At 39.6% G+C, this 21,172-nt stretch overlaps 1 protein-coding gene across 14 annotated transcripts in view; it reads right to left on the bottom strand.

The window, feature by feature from the left end:
- CCDC91 (coiled-coil domain containing 91) overlaps positions 1-21,172 on the bottom strand; it is a 341,267-nt gene that overhangs the window by 118,442 nt on the left and 201,653 nt on the right. The window lies entirely within an intron of this gene.

Genomic DNA, 21,172 nt, shown 5'->3' with positions numbered 1-21,172 from the left:
GGAGACGCTCTCCCGTCGACTTACCTTACTCTTCCCGTTCTAGTGGAGTATCAGAATTGACCGGAGAGCACTCTGCCATCCATTTGGCGGGTCTTCACTAGACCCGCTAAATCGACACCCGCTGCATCAATTGCAGCAGCGCTGATCTACCAGTAAGTGTAGACATGGCCTTAGTTACAGAGTTGGTTTCCCATAGACAAAGAAGGCACAAGATATGGGCATCAGTCTCCAGTACAAGATTGGCAGGCAGTGCACCTCTTGAAGCCCTTATGGGGGACTTGCAATGGGAATTAGGTGTCTAACTGCCATTTTTGCCTTTGAAAATCTCCCATCAAGTACTTAAATATGACTTCAGGAACCTAACTTCAGGCACTCATTTTTAAAAATCATGGCCTACGTCTACATTGTCTGTCACGATGCTACCAAGCACTTTTGTCTTTGTCTTACCAATTATGGAATTTCAATTTAGAGTTTTTGAGTTCTGTCAATGAGATGCAACCTAGCTTGGGGTGAAACTACACAACCTATAATTAAAGAATTTAAAAAAAAATAAAGTTAATTATTACTCTACAAGAAGAGAATGCAGTCTAGCTCCTGAAGACAGTGATCATGACTTCCAGTCTCTATTCCTGGCTTTGAAACAGCCACTGTATGAATTTTGCAAATAATTTTTTATTCCAGTTTATCTATCTTTAAAATAACATATACTAATATTTACCTACTCTAAAGTGGTGTTAGGAGGTTTCTTTAAAGAGACATTTTCAGAACTGTGTACACAAATGGGTGCACATTATGTTCATGGGCAAAAACCATAATTTTATTTTTTTTTCCCCGCTAACATGCGTGAAACTTTAGGTCTGAATATTTGTAAAAGTGCTTAGGGATAGTCTGAATGACAGGCAAAAACAGTATTATAATCTTCTATTACATTTTGAAGCTGACATTTGTAACTATGTTTTCAAAGGTAATAGAATATAATAATATCCTATGAAATATTTGCCTTGTATGCACTTGTAAATTCAGACAAACATTTAATTTCTTGACTACAAGGGAGAAGAGGCTCAGAACTTGTGATCTTAGCATTCTTGCTTTTTAGTTAGTTGCATTTTATTTAGCCAAGACACTCTATTTTGTCTTTCCAGTAAAATATTACACTACTAAAAAGAAGAAGATAATGTTTTCACAAAGTAACTTTTTCAAATGGGAAAAACTAATAATATATGGGGGGAAATCCTTTTTGTTTAATGAGTGGAAATTTTTTTTTAAAAAGAGGGTCAAGGAGAATCTTTTGAAATTTAACCTAAAACAAAAGACATTCAGAAATAAGTTACAATGATTTTTCCCTTTGCAACAATTTCTTCATGCAACAGTTCCAAATGGAGAATGTTTGATGCAGATTCAAATATAAATACAGAGGTCCTGTGGTTTTTCTTGATTCCTGTAAAAAAAGGAATTAAAAAAAAATCTTTTTTCCTGGAATGAGTCTCACAGGAGATATTGTAAACAGATTTAATCACAATCATGATTAGTTAGATTTTTTTAGATTAAATGTATCTAAAGAATGGTGACAGTTTATTCTCAGGTATGCAAATATATAACCATAGGTTTGCAAAAGTATATGGTATAAATAATCTACAAGATGAGTGAAGTAATTCAGATATTTCCTTTCAGTTATTGTATAGCTCAAACACTATATATAAAGTACCAATAACCAGTTCAAATCTGTACAGTTATGTTCTAAACAAGTACTTTAAACATATTCCTATTAATCCTAAAATGCAAGTTATAAATCAGAAATTGAATAAATTGTCCAAAAGGTTTAAATTAACCAAAAGGTTAACTGAAATGCTTTGTAAATATGGACAACTTGTACCTCACCTCAGTGTAGACTTATTGTAAGGGGGAGGGGCAAAAAGCTCCTTTTTCCTCTTCCTTCAACATATCCATGAATGAATCTGCCATACTTCGGCTACACGTGCTGGTGTGTGCAGTTGATGTTTGGAGACACTACACCTCTACCCCAACATGACGCGACCCGATCTAACACGAATTCGGATATAACACGGTAAAGCAGCGCTCTGGGGGTGGCGGGGCTGCGCGCTCCGGCGGATCAAAGCAAGTTCAATATAACGCAGTTTCACCTACAACGCGGTAAGTTTTTTTGGCTCCAGAGGACAGCGTTAGACAAATACACCTATACCCCGATATAAGTACAGTTAACCTTCACATTATCAGTGAATAACAGCTATTAAAATCAATGCATCCATGTTGGACTATGTGAGGGGTGTACGAATAGTAAACTGTGGGAGAACCCATTCAAGAACAAAATTGCAATGAAAATTGCAACATTCACTAAAGTTAATACACATGCTATCCAACTCAACAGAACAAAGTATTAAATTATTTATAGATTCATTGTAACTAATAGATGACTACTTTTCAATTCCATCTGAGGAAGCATTTTACAAACACTCATGAATTAAGCCTCAATATCTCCATGAATAGTACAGATGTAGTAAAAGCCTCATTTTGAAGAGGTGGGTGAACACTTTTCACAAAGCAATGACTTTATACCTCAAAGGAAATCTACACAGCCCTTTCAAAAGATGAGTCTGAGAGCTTAAATTCATAACTATGCTAGACACAAAAAATCATGGTCTTTATTAAGACACTGGATTTATGGTTTATGACAACCTATAATCCACTAACCCCCCTTTTCATCCTATGATTACAAGTGTGTTAAACAGGCCACTTCACCTTGAATAGTCCTTGGAATGTGCGCTAATTACTTATGCTAAATCATCTGTTCTATCTTGTATTTAGTTGTGACATTCCGAGTACCTTTCCCAGACCTGAAGAGGAGAGTGTGTAGCTTGAAAGCTTGTTTCTCCCTCCAACAGAAGTTGGTCCAATGAAAGATATTACCTCACCCAACTTCTCTCCCTAATATTCTGGGACCAACACAGCCACAACAACACTGCAATCGAAGATATTTAAATACTAGGCATTTCAGTAGGGAATCACCAAACCTTCCCTGTAACACTGCTCTACAGCCAAAATGCTTCTGAAATAAATGTAGTCAAACTTTACTAATTCTGGGTCACTAAGAACAAAAATGATGCTTAAAATTGTTGATTGTCTCTAGTTTTCAAGATATGCTACTGGGTCAGTATATACGACCCTTGACTTGGGAATGGCGGAGGATAAGTGAGTTATCAAGGGAAGGGATCTCAATTTAAACCAGAAATGACTAAAATACAGTTTTGACTGGATCTATGAATAAATCTATGACTGGGTTTGGACAGTACTTGCTTTTTAGGCAAAACAATGAATGATGCAATCTGAAGCTGGTATTGCGTCATACATGATATGACTTGCATCATGTTATTCCTAGAAGTCATGGATGATGCAATCATAATGAAGCTTACATCACTCTGCTGAACAAATTGCCCTATATCAGCTCTAGAAATCATATAGTGTCGTGCTCTCTTATTTGTCAGTGTTTGATTTTGCAAAGGGACACATTTCTGTTTAGCCAAAGTGAGCAGAGATGCCTCGTACTTGTGTGAACAGTGCAGATAACTTCTGCTATGTTTGTGGTGAAGTGACTTTTGCATCACAAAAGTGCAGTATAACCACTATGGTTAAGAAAGCCTATCACCTTTATTTTGGCTGCAAAATTGGAGATCAGGACAAGAGGTGGGCCCCACACATATGCTGCAACACTTGTGCAACAAATCTTCGCCAGGGGTTGAACAGGAAAAGGAAATCTATGCCTTTTGCAGTGCCAATGATTTGGAGAGAGCCAACAGATCATACCAGCAATTGTTACTTCTGCGTGGTGCCTCCAGTTGGGAAAGGTGTCAAAGAAGAAAAAGTGGACTGTGCGTTATCCAAACATTCCATCAGCTATACGCCCAGTACCCCATGGAGAAGGACTGCCGGTTCCTGATGCACCAGAATCATTCTCACTTGAGTCAGACGAGGAAGAGGATGAAACTTCTGGTCCTGAACCATCAATGTCACAGGACTCACATTTTCTCCCATCCTCCTCCTCTGAACCACACCTCATAACACAAGGTGAACTGAATGACCTTATCAGGGATTTGGAACTATCCAAGAGTAAGGCAGAGCTGTTGGGCTCCAGACTACAGCAGTGGAATCTCTTGGCAGGTGATGTTAGGGTTTCCATGTTCCGTGACCGTCAAAAGGATCTTGTCCCATTCTTCTTCATGGAAGGTGATCTTGTAGCCTGCAACAACGTCGATGGTGTGATGGCAGCCCTCAACATCGTTCACGATCCAGATGAGTGGAGAGTGTTCATTGATTCATCGAAGATGAGTCTTAAAGCTGTTTTACTGCATAATGGCAATGTTTTGCCATCAATTCCAGTTGGTCATGCAGTCCATATGAAGGAAACCTATGACAACATGAAACAACTTTTGAGGTGCGTAAACTAGGACCAACATCAGTGGCAGCTTTGTGGCGATTTGAAAGTTGTCGCTCTCTTGCTTGGTCTGCAGACTGGATACATAAAGTACTGCTGTTTTCTCTGTGAATGGGATAGTCGTGCAAGACATTCCCACTACATCAAGAAAGATTGGCCACTCCGACAGTCATTGGAACCTGGGAGGAAAAGTCTTCAGCATCCACCACTTGTTGAATCAAGGAAGATTTTGTTACCACCCTTACACATCAAGCTGGGTCTGATGAAGAACTCTGTCAAGGCCATTGACAAAACACAAGCAGCTTTCAAGTACCTCTGTGGAAAATTTCCAAGGTTAAGTGAAGCTAAGATAAAGGAAGGTGTCTTTGTTGGTCCTCAGATTCATGAACTTCTTCGAGATGATGCATTTGACCATGCACTGTGTGGCAAGGAAAAGACGGCATGGAAAGCCTTCCAGTTAGTGGCAATAAATTTTCTCGGAAACAACAAGGCAGACAACTACAGGTTGTTGGTGGAAAACCTCCTCAAGGCATACAAAAGCCTTGGTTGCAACATGTCACTAAAGATACATTTTTGCACTCTCATCTAGATTTTTTTCAACCGAACTGCGGAGCAGTGAGCAACGAGCACGGCGAGCTTTTTCACCAGGACATTGCAACAATGGAGAAACGCTATCAGGGCAAATGGAGCCCATCAATGCTTGCAGACTATTGCTGGACAGTGACAAGAGATGCTCCATTTAATGAATACAAGAGACAACCCAAGAAGCGCCGAGTAGACACTGAATAGGACTAAACTATGTACATAATAGTTTTTTTGCCTTTTGTTTCATAATAAATTTTATTTATATAACCCTTTTGCTGATTTTTAAAGTGTTACATAAACAGGACAGGTGAAATATCATCATGTAAAGCAACCATAAACACATGAAAAGACCTAGGTTTACAATTTATGATTAAAACTCTACTATCTACACAATATACATAGACATAAAATGTAAAAACTTAAATATCTTAGAAACAGTAGCCAATCAGTTGTTTTAATTGTCATATTTGAATTCAGCACATCAAAATACATAATAAATAGCATATTTTAGCTCTGAAGCAGACGACTTCTCAAAAATTGTAGACCAGTGTAATAAGTCAGCTGAATGTCTTCATCTCAAGGACAAGGTTTCATTCAATAACTGACCAGGAAAACTCATTCACAGCAGTATTTATTCTTTTTAACCCGTGGATAATTAAGATTCTCTACTTTTCTAGGAAATAAAGATATAAACACTCTACCCATTCTACTGACAAGACCAAGGAAAAACGTTTTATGGAAACGGTCATCAGTACTTGACAATCCAATCTTTCATTCATCAGCAGAAATAATATACGACTGGACTCAACTTTTCAAGGATTCTTTAATTAAAATGTGTTCTTGTGTCTTTACGAAATTCTGCTTTTCATTTCATCTTCTCATAGAAGAATCTAACTGTAGGAGGAAATAACACTGGTCCTGGGAAAAGCCTCATTATTCCTATTTCAGAGAGAACTGACTGAGATTATAAAAATACACAGTTACAGGTCTGATGACTCCCTCTGGTTAAATATAAATTAGGTCATTCAGGACACTCACTTTTCAGTCATACTAAACATACCAAACCAAATTAATTGCAATTTACCAATTGTAGAACTGTATTTATGAAAATAGGTCTCTTTTTGTGCACTATTCAAAAATCTTATGAGAAAGATAATTTTCTAACCTTAAAATAAGTTATCGTTTTCCCTTATAGGTGTATCTGTATGTCCAATCCTGCACCGATACGTTACAGTGACTCCTGGCCAACTTCAACATGTGCCTGAATGAAGTGACTGAGGATCAGGGAACTACAACTGACTCCCTGTTCTGCCCCCACCTCTGCAACACTTCAGTTCTACTTGGGCAAGGTAGAGAATTTGCTCCTGTAGGTTCTATTAAAAAGTAAGCATTTCCACCCCATGCAAATTCCTCAAATGATGACCCCCTTGCTGCACAGTTGAAGTTCACCTTCTCCATTGGCAGAGGGGCCTCTAAACCAAGGCTGCAAGATTTCTCCCTCAGAGAAAACTCCAAAACAAAAACAAAAAAAATCAGTATAAGTTTTCTCCAACGATAAAAGCTCACTTCATTAAATTTAAATGGAAGAGAATTCATAGCAAAATGACAATTGGAGTAAAAGTAATTAACATACTCATTTAGACTGCAATTCAGCAATTCCTTAGGCATGTGTCTAACTTGAATCATGGTAGTTTCGACTATGTTAATAGGACTACTCATATGCTTAAAAGTAGTTTGCTGAATGTTGCCTTATGTGCAGAGCACCAGCTGTACACAATATTCTACAGAATACACAAAGGCAGACTCAGTTTTCACAGATCTTATATTCTAATTCAGAAAGATATACCCATACAATGTGGGAGAGTTTACAGGAAGGCTTAGAGGACTCATGGATGCAGACACGAGTTAAGGAATTATTTAGTAAAGAACGAAAAAATACATACCAGCAATTCTGTTTGCAATAATTTTCCTTGTCTCCCACCCTACAACCAAGTTCTTATGGCTCCACTTACCAGTAAAGCAGCAAGACAAAAAATGAAAATTAAGGGCAGTATAAAAAGCCTACTATTTAGTAATGCAACATAAAACACAAAAGGAGAAAAATCTCACCACTTGTAATAGAGTTCTTGAGGGTTGTGGGAGAGAAGAATAGGGAAGAAGAAAGTTATATTATTGTGAAGGGCAAATTAGGAATAACTAGATAGGTAAGATCATATAGATACACTTATAACAAGTTATAAAACTGAAGAGGAAGGTTGCTATAGAACCTCTAGAAGCCAAAGAGCTATTGCCAACAGAGGTTGGCAAATCCAGAAAAGGTTTAATTTGACTTAGCTAATGTGACTGTCCAAGAATAAGATTCTCAGATCAGATTCTGAAAGATTCCTAGCTGAACGCATTTAAGCTAAAAAGGGAAGCAACTACAATACCATCTCTTAACCAGTTTGTGGCTGTGGACTGGTCTAAACATTAGTAGTCAAGAAAATCATATGACCAAGATCTAAGATTGGGGAAGTCTTAGTAGCAAAGAAAACTTGCATGTATGTTTCCAGCATGCAGAAAAGCAACTTTTTAGGAGAGGAGAAATGCACTGAAAACTAGCATATGGAAAGTCATAAATACAAGGCCTAAACCTAGACCTTCCCTCCGGGAAGGGAAAATCTTCAAAACTGAGGAAAGGCAAACCCTTGACATAAGAGAATGCTTAGAAATGAAAAGAGTATTCTGAATTCATGAGTAAATGCAAATTGCAATTGCTATTCTATAATGAGAACTACAAAAAGAAGGGTAGGGAAGTCAATGGCCTCGTGTCCATATAATACACATTCAGACCATTTATCTCTAAACATGATAAATGTGACTGATCATTTTACAATTACCTGAAGAACTCCCATCTATGTGGTTATCCTTAGAATAATATTTATCCTTCATATTTGTGTTATCTCATAAGAACATAAGAATGGCCCTACTGGGTCAGACCAAAGGTCCATCTAGCCCAGTGTCCGGTCTTCCAACAGTGGCCAATGCCAGGTGCTCCAAAGAGAAAGAACAGAACAGGTAATCATCAAGTGATTCATCCCGTCACTTATTCCCAGCTTCTGGCAAACAGAGGCTAGGGACACCATTGCTTCCCATCCTGGCTAATAGCCATGGATGGACCTATCCTCCATGAATTTATCTAGTTCTTTTTTGAACCCTGTTATGGTCTTGGCCTTCACAACATCCTCTGGCAAGGAGTTCCACAGGTTGACTGTGCGTTGTGTAAAGAAATACTTCCTTTTGTTTGTTTTAAACCTGCTGCCTATTAATTTCATTTGGTGACCCCTAGTTCTTGTGTTATGAGAAGTAGTAAACAACACTGCCTTATCTACTTTCTCTACACCAGTCATGATTTTATAGACCTCAATCATATCTCCCCTTATCCGTCTCTTTTCCAAGCTGAAAAGTCCCAGTCTTATTAATCTCACCTCATACGGAAGCCCTTCCATACCCCTAATCATTTTTGTTGCCCTTTTCTAATTCCAATATATCTTTTTTCAGATAGAGTGACCATATCTGCACACAGTATTCAACTGTATATAGAGGAAACATGATATTTTCTGTCCTATTATCTATCCCTTCCTTAATTATTCCCAGCATTCTGTTCATTTTTTTGACTGCTGCTGCACATTGAGTGTATGTTTTCAGAGAACTATCCACAATGACTCCAAGATCTTTCTTGAGTGGTAACAGCTAATTTAGACCACATCATTTTATATGTATAGTTGTGATTATGCTTTCCAATGTGCATTACTTTGCATTGATCAACATTAAATTTCATCTGCCATTTTGTTTCCCAGTCACCCAGTTCTGAGAGATCCTTTTGTAGCTCTTCGCAATCTGCTTGGGACTTAACTTGGGACTGGAGTAGTTTTGTATCATCTGCAAATGTTGCAACCTCACTGTTTACCCCTTTTTCCAGATCATTTATGAATATGTTGAAAGGACTGCTCCCAGAACACACCCCTGGGGGAGACCACTATTTACCTCTCCTTTCTGAAAACTGACCATTTATACCTACCCTTTGTTTCCTATCTTTTAACCAGTTACCAATCCATGAGAGCAACTTTCCTCTTATCCTGTGGCAACTTACTTTGCTTAAGAACCTTTGGTGAGGGACCTTGTCAAAGGCTTTCTGAAAATCTAAGTACACTATATGCACTGGATCCCCCTTGTCCGCATGCTTGTTGACCCCCTCAAAGAATTCTAGCAGATTGGTGAGAATCTTTACTAAAACCATGTTGACTCTTCCTCAACAAATTATGTTCATCTATATGTCTGACAATATTGTTCTTTATTATAGTTTCAATAGTTTGCCTGAAACTGAAATCAGGTTTACCATCCTGTAATTGCCGGGATCACCTTTGGAGCCCTTTTTAAAAAACAGGATCACATTAGCTATCCTCCAGTCATCTGCTACAGAAGCTGATTTAAATGATAGGCTACAGACTACAGTTAGTAGTTTTGTAATTTCACATTTGAGTTCCTTGCAAACTCTTGGGTGAATACCATCTGGTCCTGGTGACTTATTGCTGTTTAATGTATCAATTTGTTTCAAAACCTCCTCTAATGATACCTCAATTTGGGACAGTTCCTCAGATCTGTCACTTAAAAAGAATGGCTCAGATTTGAGACTCTCCCTCACATCCTCAGCTGTGAAGACCGATGCAAAGAATTCATTTAGTTTCTCTGCAATGGCTTTATCGTCCTTGAGTGCTCCTTTTGCACCTCAATCGTCCACTGGTTGTTTAGCAGGCTTCCTGCTTCTGATGTACTTAAAAAAATTGCTATTACTTTTTGAGTCTTTGGCTAACTGTTCTTCAAATTATTTTTTGGTCTAATTGTATTTTTACACTTCATTTGCCAGTGTTTATGCTCCTTTCTATTTTCCTCACTAGGATTTAACTTCCACTTTTTAAAGGATGCCTTTTTGCCTCTCGCTGCTTCTTTTACTTTGTTGTTTAGCCACAGTGGCTCTTTTTTGGTTCTCTTACTATGTTTTTTAATTTGGGGTATACAATTAAGTTGAGCCTCTATTACGCTGTCTTTAAAAAGTTTCCACGCAGCTTGCAGAGATTTCACTTTTGGCACTGTACCCTTTAATTTCTGTTTAACAAACCTCCTCATTTTTGTGTAGTTCCCCTTTATGAAATTTACTGCTACAGTGTTGGGCCACTGTGGTGTTTTTCCTGCCACAGGGATATTAAATTTAATTATATTATGGTCACTATGACCAAGCGGTCCAGCTATATTCACCTCTTGGACCAGATCCTGTGCTCCACTTAGGACTAAATCAGAAATTGCCTCTCCTCTGGTGGGTTCCAGGACCAGCTACTCCAAGAAGCAGTCATTTAAGGTGTTGTGACAGACCCAGACCAGTGGGGTACAGGAACCTGGTAGAGGGCAAATATACTGGTCACTGGATGAGTAGTTTTCTGTTCCCTGAGTGACAAGAGCAGGGGCTGCACTAGAGTAATCAGGAACCTGCTAGAACCAGTTAAGGCAGGCAGGCTAATTAGGACACCTGGAGCCAATTAAGAAGAAGCTGTTAGAATCAATTAAGGCAGGCTAATCAGGGCACCTGGGTTATAAAAGGAGCTCCTTTCAGTTTGAGGTGTGAGTGTGAGGAGCTGGGAGCAAGAGGTGCAAGGAGCTGAGAGTGAGAGGGTGTGCTGCTGGAGGACTGAGGAGCACAAGCCTTATCAGACACCAGAAGGAAGGTCCTGTGGTGAGAATAAGGAAGGTGTTTGGAGGAGGCCATGGGGAAGTAGCCCAGGGAGTTGTAGCTGTCATGCAGCTGTTACAGGAGGCACTATAGACAGCTGCAGTCCACAGGGCCCTGGGCTGGAACCCAGAGTAGAGGGCGGGCCCGGGTTCCCCCCAAACCTCCCAATTGACCTGGACTGTGGGTTCTCCCAGAGGGGAAGGTCTCTGGGCTGTTCCCCAAACCACATGGTGAATCTTTGAGGCAAGAAAATCCGCCAATAAGCGCAGGACCCACCAAGATAGAGGAGAAACTATCTCTGCATCCTGTCCTGAGGTGACATGTATCCAGTCATAATGGGGATAATTGAAATCTCCCATTATTATTTATTATTATTATTATGAGTTTTTTATTTTAATAGCTTCTCTCATCTCCCTGAGCATTTCACAGTCACTATCATCATCCTGGTCAGGTGATCAATAACATACCCTTACCGCTATATTCTTATCATTAGAGCATGGAATTTCAGTCAAGAGAGATTCTATAGTACAGTTTGAGTCATTTACAATTTTTACTTCATTTGATTCTATGCTTTCTTTCGCATATAATGCCACACCCCCACCAGCACGACCTGTTGTACCCAGGTATTACTGTATCCCACTGATTATCCTCATTCCACCAAGTTTCTGTGATGCCTATTATATCAATATCCTCATTTAATATGAGGCACTCTGGTTCACCCATTTTATTATTTAGACTTCTAGCATTGGTATACAAGCACTTTAAAAACTTGTCTCCTTTTAGCTGTCTGCCATTACACAATGTAATTGAATGGGATTATTTTTTATTTCACTGTTTCTGATCAGACCCTGCCTGTATTTTATCATTTTCCATCCTCTTGCCTCACTAGGACACAGATTCTCTATTAATAGATCCTCCCCTAAGGGATGTCCAAACTATGTGCTCCTCTGCACCTGTCGGCTTTCCCCCAGCCCTTAGTTTAAAAACTGCTCTACGACCGTTTTAATGCTAAGTGCCAGCAATCTGGTTCCATTTTGGTTTAGGTGGAGCCCATCCTTCCTGTATAGGCTCCCCCTTTCCCAAATATTTCCCCAGTTCCTAATAAATCTAAACCCCTCCTCCCTACACCATCATTTCATCCACGCATTGAGACTCTGCAGTTCTGCCTGTGTAACTGGCCTTGCGTGTGGAACTGGGAGCATCTCAGAGAATGCTACCATGGAGGTCCTGTACTTCAATCTCTTACATTTGGCCTCCAGGTCCTCTCTTCTATCCTTCCCTATGTCATTGGTACCTACATGTACCACGACCACCGGCTTCTCCCCTGCACTACACAAGTCTATCTAGATGTCTCCAGAGATCTGCAACCTTCGCACTAGGCAGGCAAGTCACCATGCAGTTCTCCCAGCTATCTATGTTTCTAATGATCAAATCGCCCATTACTAATACCTGTCTCTTTCTAATAGCTGGAGTTCCCTTCCCTGGAGAGGTATCCTCAGTGCAAGAGGATACTACAACATCATCTAGAAGGAGGGTCCCAACTATGGGATTGTTTCCCTCTGCTCCAGTTAGATGCTCTCCTTCCCTGGGACTTTCATCCTCCTCAACAGCACAAAGGTGGTCAGACCGGGGGTGGGACAGTTCTACTGTGTCTCGGAAAGTCTCATCTATGTACCTCTCTGTCTCCCTCAGCTCCTCCAGTTCAGCCACTCTGGTCTCCAAAGCCCATACACGGTCTCTGAGGGCCAGGAGCCCCTTGCACCGAATGCACACATATGCCACCTACCCATAGGGCAAGGTAATCATACATGCTGCATTGGGTGCAATAAAATGGGTAACCCCCACTCTGTTGCTGGACTTCTGTCTGCATTCTTTTTACTCCTGCAGCTGGTTCCTTTGTTGTTGTTTTGTTTATATCAAGGGGGTGTTTTTGGTTTTTAAGTTTAAAGAATCTTGCTTGAGTTCTAGCCCCTGCTCACACTCCCCCTGTAAACTCCCCTGCAAAACTCCCATTAGCTGCTCCTGTTCGCTAACTCCTCTGGTCGCTTAGAAGTGGGCTTTTTAAAGCCCTGGTCTCCCTGAGTAGCCCCGCCCCCTGGTTAAGGGTTGATGGATGCTAAAAGGCTTAGGGATCACAGCCTCATTAAGAAGCTCTCAGCCTTCCCTAGCAGGCCACTAGGCTCAGCACACACACGGTCAGCACACAGTCCCACAAACAAACAAACCAACTGTCATAGGTTTCACCCCCACTCTGAACTTTAGAGTACAGATATGGGGACCTGCATGTGAACCCCTAAACTGAATTACCAGTTTAGATCTGGTTTTGCTGCCAGCCACCCCCCCCCCCAAGTTCTAACTCCTTTCCTTGGGTAGCTTTGAGAGACTTCTTCACCAATTTCCTGGTGAACACCAATCCAAACCCTTGGATCTTAACACAAGGAGAATTTAACCATCCCCCCTCCTTTCCCCCACCAATTCCTGGTGAGTCCAGATCCAATTCCCTTGGATCTTAACACAAGAAAAAATCAATCAGGTTCTTAAAAATAAGACTTTAATTAAAGAAAAGAAAGGTAAAAGAAAACCCTCTGGGGGATAGCATAACAGCTGATCTCTCGGACAATAGATTCAAAACACAGAGGACGTTCCCCTGGGCAAAAACTTAGTTACACAAAAAATACCCAATTTGATTATTCCCTAATGCCCAAGACAAATTACAAAGAAATAAACATAAACCTATTTATTTCCTTCACTAATACTCACTACTTGATAAGAGGCTGAATTCTGGAGCTTTCCCAGTCCAGTCGAAACTGAAACTAAACAAAGGAAACTTCCCTCCTTCCTTTTGAACCATCTTATCCCCCCATTGGTTCCTCTGGTCAGGTGTCAGCTAGGCTAGGTGAACTTCTTAACCCTGTACAGGTAAAAGAGGCATTAACCCTTAACTATCTGTTTATGACACAAACAAACAAACAAACAAAGCAAACGGTATATTTCAGTCAAGCAGCAAGCACACCACAAACACACTACAGACAACCAACTTACCCCAACGGTCACGTAATCCCCACCCCTTAGTTAAGGGTTGAAGGGTGCTAAAAGGCTTAGGGATCTCAATTAGTTCTTCATTACTGCAATTTAGTTCCTTGAAAGTTTTTATTTACTCCCTAAAAAAGGCAATATATCCAAATGGAAAAAGCTAAGGGCGATAATCCTAATAGGTTCCCCCTCACCAACACCCAAGCAGAAGAACATTTATCAAACTGTCTAGATGCACCCCTTTTATTTACTATTGTTCCCTTGGCAGAATAGGGAAACAGGAGTAACATTAAGTCAAGTCAAAGTTTTAAAATAAAAATTAGGCTGGTAGGGGATCCTGGCCCTCTTTCTTTCACCCTCACCTCTGCAGCAACCAGGCTAAGTTTCTGCTCCAGGGATTCTCAACTTGCCCCGGGAGATGGGAGAGTTCCCCCTTTGGGGAGGAAAAGAGTGAGATGCAAACAGAGGGACAAAAAGTAGAAAATATTTTGTTGAAGGAAGAAGATTCTTTTCAATTATGATGGACAGTCCATTGGTTGGTTTTCTTTTCAAAAAGGTGATGTGAACCAACCAGGTTATAATCCATTTTTTGGAGCTGTTCTTCATGCAACATCTTTTCCGTGGTGTAAAGAGAAAACAGGGTATCTCTTCTATGGTTTCCTATTTGTAAAAGGCACATCATTACTGGAGGTTTGTTTCCAGAAGCTAAAGCCTATAAAATTGTGTGTAAATGTCTTGGGACATCCCAATTCCACTTGCAAAGTATCAGTATAAAGCAACCAACGTATACCTGCTTGGAACATGTTTCTAGGGTCTCTGGTGTTGACATCCATAGTTTGATGGGATTTTGTTTTTATTTTGTTTCTTTTTAAAGGTTCTGTACAGACCCTTCTGTTTGCTGAAGGTTAACGTTGGTTAATCTCATTGGTTAGCTTTACAGAGATGAGTATTTCTTCTCAGGTTGAAATTTCTGTATCAGCCACTTTTTTTTCCCCACCCAAATGTCTATTTTGTAATTTGCTTTGCTACATGCAAAAATCTCTCCACATTATCTGATATATTTTAAAACATATTCAATCATCCAGCCCATCACACAGCTATATAAATGTTACTTGAGTTATCTGTTCCCCTTCGGTCTTAGCTTGGCTCAACACCAGAAGGATGAAACAGCTGTATAAATCTTTAACCTCTACATTAGCACCTGTTTATTCTTTCTTCAATTATGAGGTTGGAATTGCTTGTGCTTATTTTTGTTGTGTGCCTTGGTGCACTTTTAAACAAGCACTTAAGTTTTTGGCTATTCAGGTTTATATTTTAGTCATGTTTGCCTTCAAGATATCACTTCACTTTAGCTTCAACACAACTTAAATGTTTTACAGCTTATGATACAATACACAAACACCTTTGATAACTCTGATGCTTATAAGTTAAGTATGTTAATTAAATTAACATTTCTTATTTAAAATAAGAAATGTATTTTGTGACTATGGTCCCCTCACAAAGGATCGGTAATAAGGTAATTCAAGATATATAGGTGCCAAGGTATTATCAATAATCTTTATATGCAATACAGTTTTTCATACTAATCCTTTCCCGCATATAAATAAGATCTCCAATGAAAAGGGATTTCTATGTCTTAAGTCTTGATTAGTCTATCAAATGATAACTATCTTTACATATTATAATGTAAGCCAAATCAAAAAGGAAAAAAAGAAATCTTCATCCATTAATATAGATGTTTGTAGCAATTAGTTTGATTCTTTCTCAGTTTTAAAATCACCATCTACAAAGCACAGAAAACAACGTATGCATGCTTTACCAGGTTTTCAGGCCTATAATTCATAACTTCCATTATTTTAACACCACAAAACAGTGTCAATTAGAGGACTGGGTTGTGTTGTAGAGACGCATCAACCAGAAATTAGACTAACACAAATTCATTTCACATAATACACCAAACAAATAGGGTTCTTTTGCTCAAAGAAGTTGATCTGTTTCCAGTATTTCACTTCATTCAATTACTTATTTCCTACCACAGCTTTCAATTTTAAGCACTTTGAGTGAAATATATTCATACACTGATGTTTGGTAACATTAAACAGTAACCATCACTTAGTAGTAATGATGAGCAGTTCTCACATTTTCTACAGCAGGGAATGAGAAATAATAACGTTAACACAGTTGAGACTGTAGACTGTAAAATAAGATGAGCTAGCCAGCTTTATATAGGACCATATTATCAGATACCCTTCCTACTTTCCAGAAATTTCCAGACTCTAGCAAACTGATTTTCAACTCCACTCTCTCTTGTCTTTTCAACTCACAATGACAGTCGATTCTACTTACTAGCTATGCAACTTTCACCAATCATTAGGGATTCTAACCACTCCCCTTTCCTTCTAGGCTTCCAGATAATGGTATATATTTGTTTCTTGACAGGCATAAAAATAAAAATGATGTTCTATCACTTTCCTTCTCAACTTTATTAAATACTTAATATTTTCATTCACAGATTGAGAGTCTAATGGAACCAGTAAGCTCTTTAAAACCAGACTGAACTTTTAGTTTGCTCACCACCAGTCTGCAATGCAATGTTTTTATAATTCCATTATTTCAGCAAGATCAGAAACATGCACTGAAGTATTACATATACTGTACCAGCAATAAAAATAAAAATGTAACAAACAATAAGGATATTTGTCATCATTTCTATGTAATGATACATGTTCCTCACCCCCTCATTTTTCCTTCCCTCACTCTTCTCCAACCAAGAACATAATACAGTTTGTTCTCTCATTTACAAATTCAGGAACATTCCAGCTAAACCTACGTTTTCCTCCCCAACGTCCCCGCAATACTAACATCTTAAGTGATATCAGTGTAAAAGTATCAGCCTATAAAACTTTTTGTTACAACCATCTGACATTCAGTTCTCAATCTAGTTCCTTATGAATGGATTTTGGAAGGAACAACTCTAAGACAACCTTCAGTTTATCAGAGGCACTACCTTCCTACCACACTGTTGCTGCTTTATAAATAAATAAATAAATAGATCTTACATAGCACTTTTGATCCACAGATCACAAAGTTCTTTACAAAGGGGGTAAGCATTATTATTGCCATTATTATCGGAGGTGAAGTGTCTTGCCCAAGGTCACAATTCTTATATATCTATACACACTCTTTCAATTATATTTTATTTATATATATGTGTGTGTGTGTGTATCTATTGATATCGATATATATATATACACACACACACACACACATATATAAATAAAATATAATTGAAAGAGTTAAGGGAAAAAAGGGATATGTTCTTTTTTAGAGTCTAATCCTGCTCTTATTGAAGTCAGTGTTAAAATTTCCAGTGACTTCAGTTGGAGCTGTTTCAGGCCTTTCTGTATGCATATGTAACTTGTATGCGTTGAGAGAATATAACCATGCTGTATAAATACGTAGTCCTGCTAATTATGTTTGCTGGGCACAAACGCATGTACAGGAAATACTATACACAAAAATAAAAAAAAATAAAACAAATATCTAAGTAGAGGATAAACTTGATAATGGATAGAAACCACAGACACTCATGTCTCCCACAGGTCTTGAAAAAAACTGATGAGTCAACAGCATTAGTGAATGTAAATGCTGTTTTACTAAAACTAACAACTATGATTCTCTAGTCTGTCCTCCTGCATAACACAGACCACAGAACTCCCCCAAAATAATTCCTAGAGCGCATCTTTTAGAAAAACATCCAATCTTGATTTAAAAATTGCCTGTGAGGGAGAATCCATGATGACCCTTGTTAAGACATCCTAACGGTTAATTATGCTCACCATTAAAAAATTTATGCCTTATTTCCCGTTTGAATTCTAGCTTCAACTTCCAGCCATTGGATTCTGTTGCATCTTTCTCTGCCAGATTGCAGAGTGCATTATTAAATATTTGTTCCCCATGTAGATACTTACAGACACAAATCAAATAACCCATTAAGCTTTTCTTTGTTAAGAGAAATAGACTGAATTCTTTGAGACTATCACTCTAAGACAGTGGTTCCCAAACTGGGATTTGTGAACCCCTAGGGTTCATGAAATGTTACAGGGGGTTCTCGGGAAAAAATTCCCCAATGGCAGACAGAGCTGTCCTTAGGGATCCCTGGCAGCCCGGAGTCCCTGGACTTCCAAGAGCTAAGCAGATCAAAGCAAGCATATCTATCACACTGAGGAGATTTAAACATCAAGACTCCTTATAAGAAATGGAAAGGTAGGTGGATATTTTTTGCTCTTTTTAAAATTAAATAGGCAGCTAGTATTGTTTTTAAAATTATGATGAAGAACAAGTTTAAGCTTTGTTGTAATGTGCGTTGTTTGCCTGGACTGCTCAAGACCTGAATGCTTATGTAGGAGGAAATCTGAGTTAGCTTCTTAAATACCTTCATACTGTTTCACATCTGATACTCCTTGATGAAACATAGGAGCCTTGTCTTATAACAGGCTTATTCAAAGTGATACAAGCTACAAAAGTGAGATCTTGGAAGAGTTACTGTTTTCATAATGTAATAAAAATACTGTAATGATAAATACACCTCTACCTCGATATAACGCTGTCCTCGGGAACCAAAAAATCTTACCGCGTTATAGATGAAACCGCATCGTATCGAACTTGCTTTGATCCACCGGAGTGCGCAGCCCCGCCCCCCACGGAGCACTGCTTTACTGCGTTCTATCCGAATTTGTGTTATATCAGGTTGTGTTATATTGGGGTAGAGGTGTAATAATAATAAATAGTGTGTAATAAGCATGTCATAAAAACAAATTTTATACTTCCAAGATCACTGCTTTTATAATTTATACTCCGGTAAAGGAGAAAATCCCTGGAAATATTCATTTTTAGGAGGGGGTTCGTGAGAATTGACATTTTAGTGAAAGGGGTTCACAAGTTGTTAAAGTTTGGGAACCACTGCTCTAAGGCAAGGGTTCTCACAACACATTTTTTGGTGACCTCAGAGTGCGGCCACCAAGTCTTGCTGGTGGCCGTACTGACACTTTTTCCCCTAAAATATTTAACTAACGTTAGGAAAAACAAATAAATATGCATGTATACACACCAAGATCATTGTAATTTATTTATGTAGGAATCAATAAAAATAATGCTGTGAAAAGTGATATTTGTATTTTTGTTAATATCACTTTTCACAGCAAGTTCTGGCAAATTAAGACCTGGATGGAGGGGTGGGAGATGAGGCAGCAGAGGCCAGGGGCAATGGATGATGGGCCTGCCACCACGTGGTCAGAGATGTGGGTTGGCACTGGTGCCCGGGGCCAGCACCCACGAGAGCTTAGGGTCAGTGCCTGCAGTTGCGTGGCCAGGGCTGGGGATCAGCACCCACTTCCATGCAGCCGGGGATCAGCACCCAGAGCTGGCGCCTGCTGCTATGCGACTGGGGCCGGGGGTCGGCACCCAGGGTTGATGCTTGGGATCTGCGCCCGCTGCTGCACAGCCGGGGCTAGGAGTCCATGTTCTGAGCCAGCACCTGCCGGAACCTGGGGTTGGTGCCCGCTGCTGCATGACCAGGGGTGGGGATCTGCACCCAGGGCTGGCGCCTGGGGCTGGGGATCTGCACCCATGGCCAGCACCTGCTGGAACCCAGGGTAAACATCCAGGAACAGTGTCCAGGGTCAGTGGCCAGGGCTGGTGGTTGGAGTGTGCAGCTGGGGGTTGGTTGCCGCTGGGGCTTGGGGCTGGCACTAGGGGTCTGCGCCTGCTGCTGCATGGTCAGGGCTAAGGGTTGGCATCCAAAGCCAGCACCCACTGGAGCCCAAGGCCAGCATCGGGGATCTGCACCCAGAACCGGCAGCTGCTGGAGCTCAGGGTCGGCGCTTGGGGTTGGAACGCATGGACGGTGATCAGCACCTGGTAGAGAACTCACCTTGCTCCTTCAACATTGTGCCCCACCTGTCTCCAGAGATGGGCAGAGTGGCGCATTCAGGAGCAACAGGGAGGGAGGGGGTGGGGCAGACGCTTTGCTACCCTCCCCCCCCCACACACACACACACACATCACCACACAGGAAGCTGTCGTGGCCACAGGGAAAATTCCCTGGTGGCTGCATTTGAGAAATGGTGCTCTAAGACAAGTTTTCTAATTTCCATCACAGAATTTCAGTGTTTGTTTGCTTTCATCCCCTCACTTTAGTACTTATTCTGCACACACTACTATTACCATTAGGGATGGTAAAAACATGCTTGAATTAAATAAGAACTGATGAGAACTACCACAACAAACTAGAGGTGATCCTTTTCTAAGGTTCAAAAAACACACACACACAAAAACTTCCTGGTTTGATGCTTCTTTCCACTTCCTGGTATGAGATGGAAACATCAGATATGATAGCAATATTTCTGACCCAACTAGAATCGAGAAGTATCAACAATGTTACAAGAAAGCCTATTCTCACAGAATTTCCAGCTTTTCTGAGGTTCATCTAGCCCTAATACTCAACAATAATATATTAAATCAGCAGCGCAACGATTGTGGATACTGTGACAGAAAAAGGCAAAACATTTCATAAAAAAGGTTGAATCCATTTTAGTATATTTTTAGGCAGAGCTGTAGGGCATGCATTCAAGAGCGCTGTAGTTCTGTGCAATGTGCCCCTTGTCCAAGGATGAATTACTTTTTCCAAAGTGCTATGTACCTTTCCATTATACTATTTACACAGATGACTACATGCTTGTAGCAAACTCTTCAGCTGATATGGTCATAACAGGGAGACGGTTGTAAAATACCTGAGAGAATGCTGAAATTAATCAACTAAATATCCAATTATCTTTACCTTTCTGTATTATACTGTGAAATAATATTGCAAGTGTACATTACCTATATTTAGGTCTTTAATTTACCATCACACACAAATGAAAAACGAAAACCAAAAAACTTCTACTAGTCATTTTAGAAGAATTGTTCCTAGCAGTACAAACAACCTGAGAATGCCTTTTCAAGATTAGCCAACAGAAAATTTTATATTTATACCTTATGTATAGAGTTTATTTGGTAAATAATTTAAATAAACTCAAGCGAGACTTTGCCAATAATAAAACAAGTTCCAAAAGTTTAAACAATCATTAGACCATTAACATGGACCAGCAGCTTTAAATACTTGTTGTATAATCTTCTTTTTATCATTGATGTTATATTAATTGCAATGATTTCACTGAAATAAAAATAGATTTGGATGGTAGCTGTTAGAATGATCATTTTATAAGTTGCATCACGCATTTATTTGTGACTGTTTCATAGAAATCTGATCTTTGCTTGCAGTCCATTATAGTAAATAAAAT

This window comes from Chrysemys picta, chromosome 1, assembly GCF_011386835.1.
Source record: "Chrysemys picta bellii isolate R12L10 chromosome 1, ASM1138683v2, whole genome shotgun sequence".
Taxonomy (NCBI): Eukaryota; Metazoa; Chordata; order Testudines; family Emydidae; genus Chrysemys; species Chrysemys picta.
The sequence above is the reverse complement of the archived record's forward strand: the minus strand, read 5'-3'. Positions and strand labels throughout refer to the sequence as shown.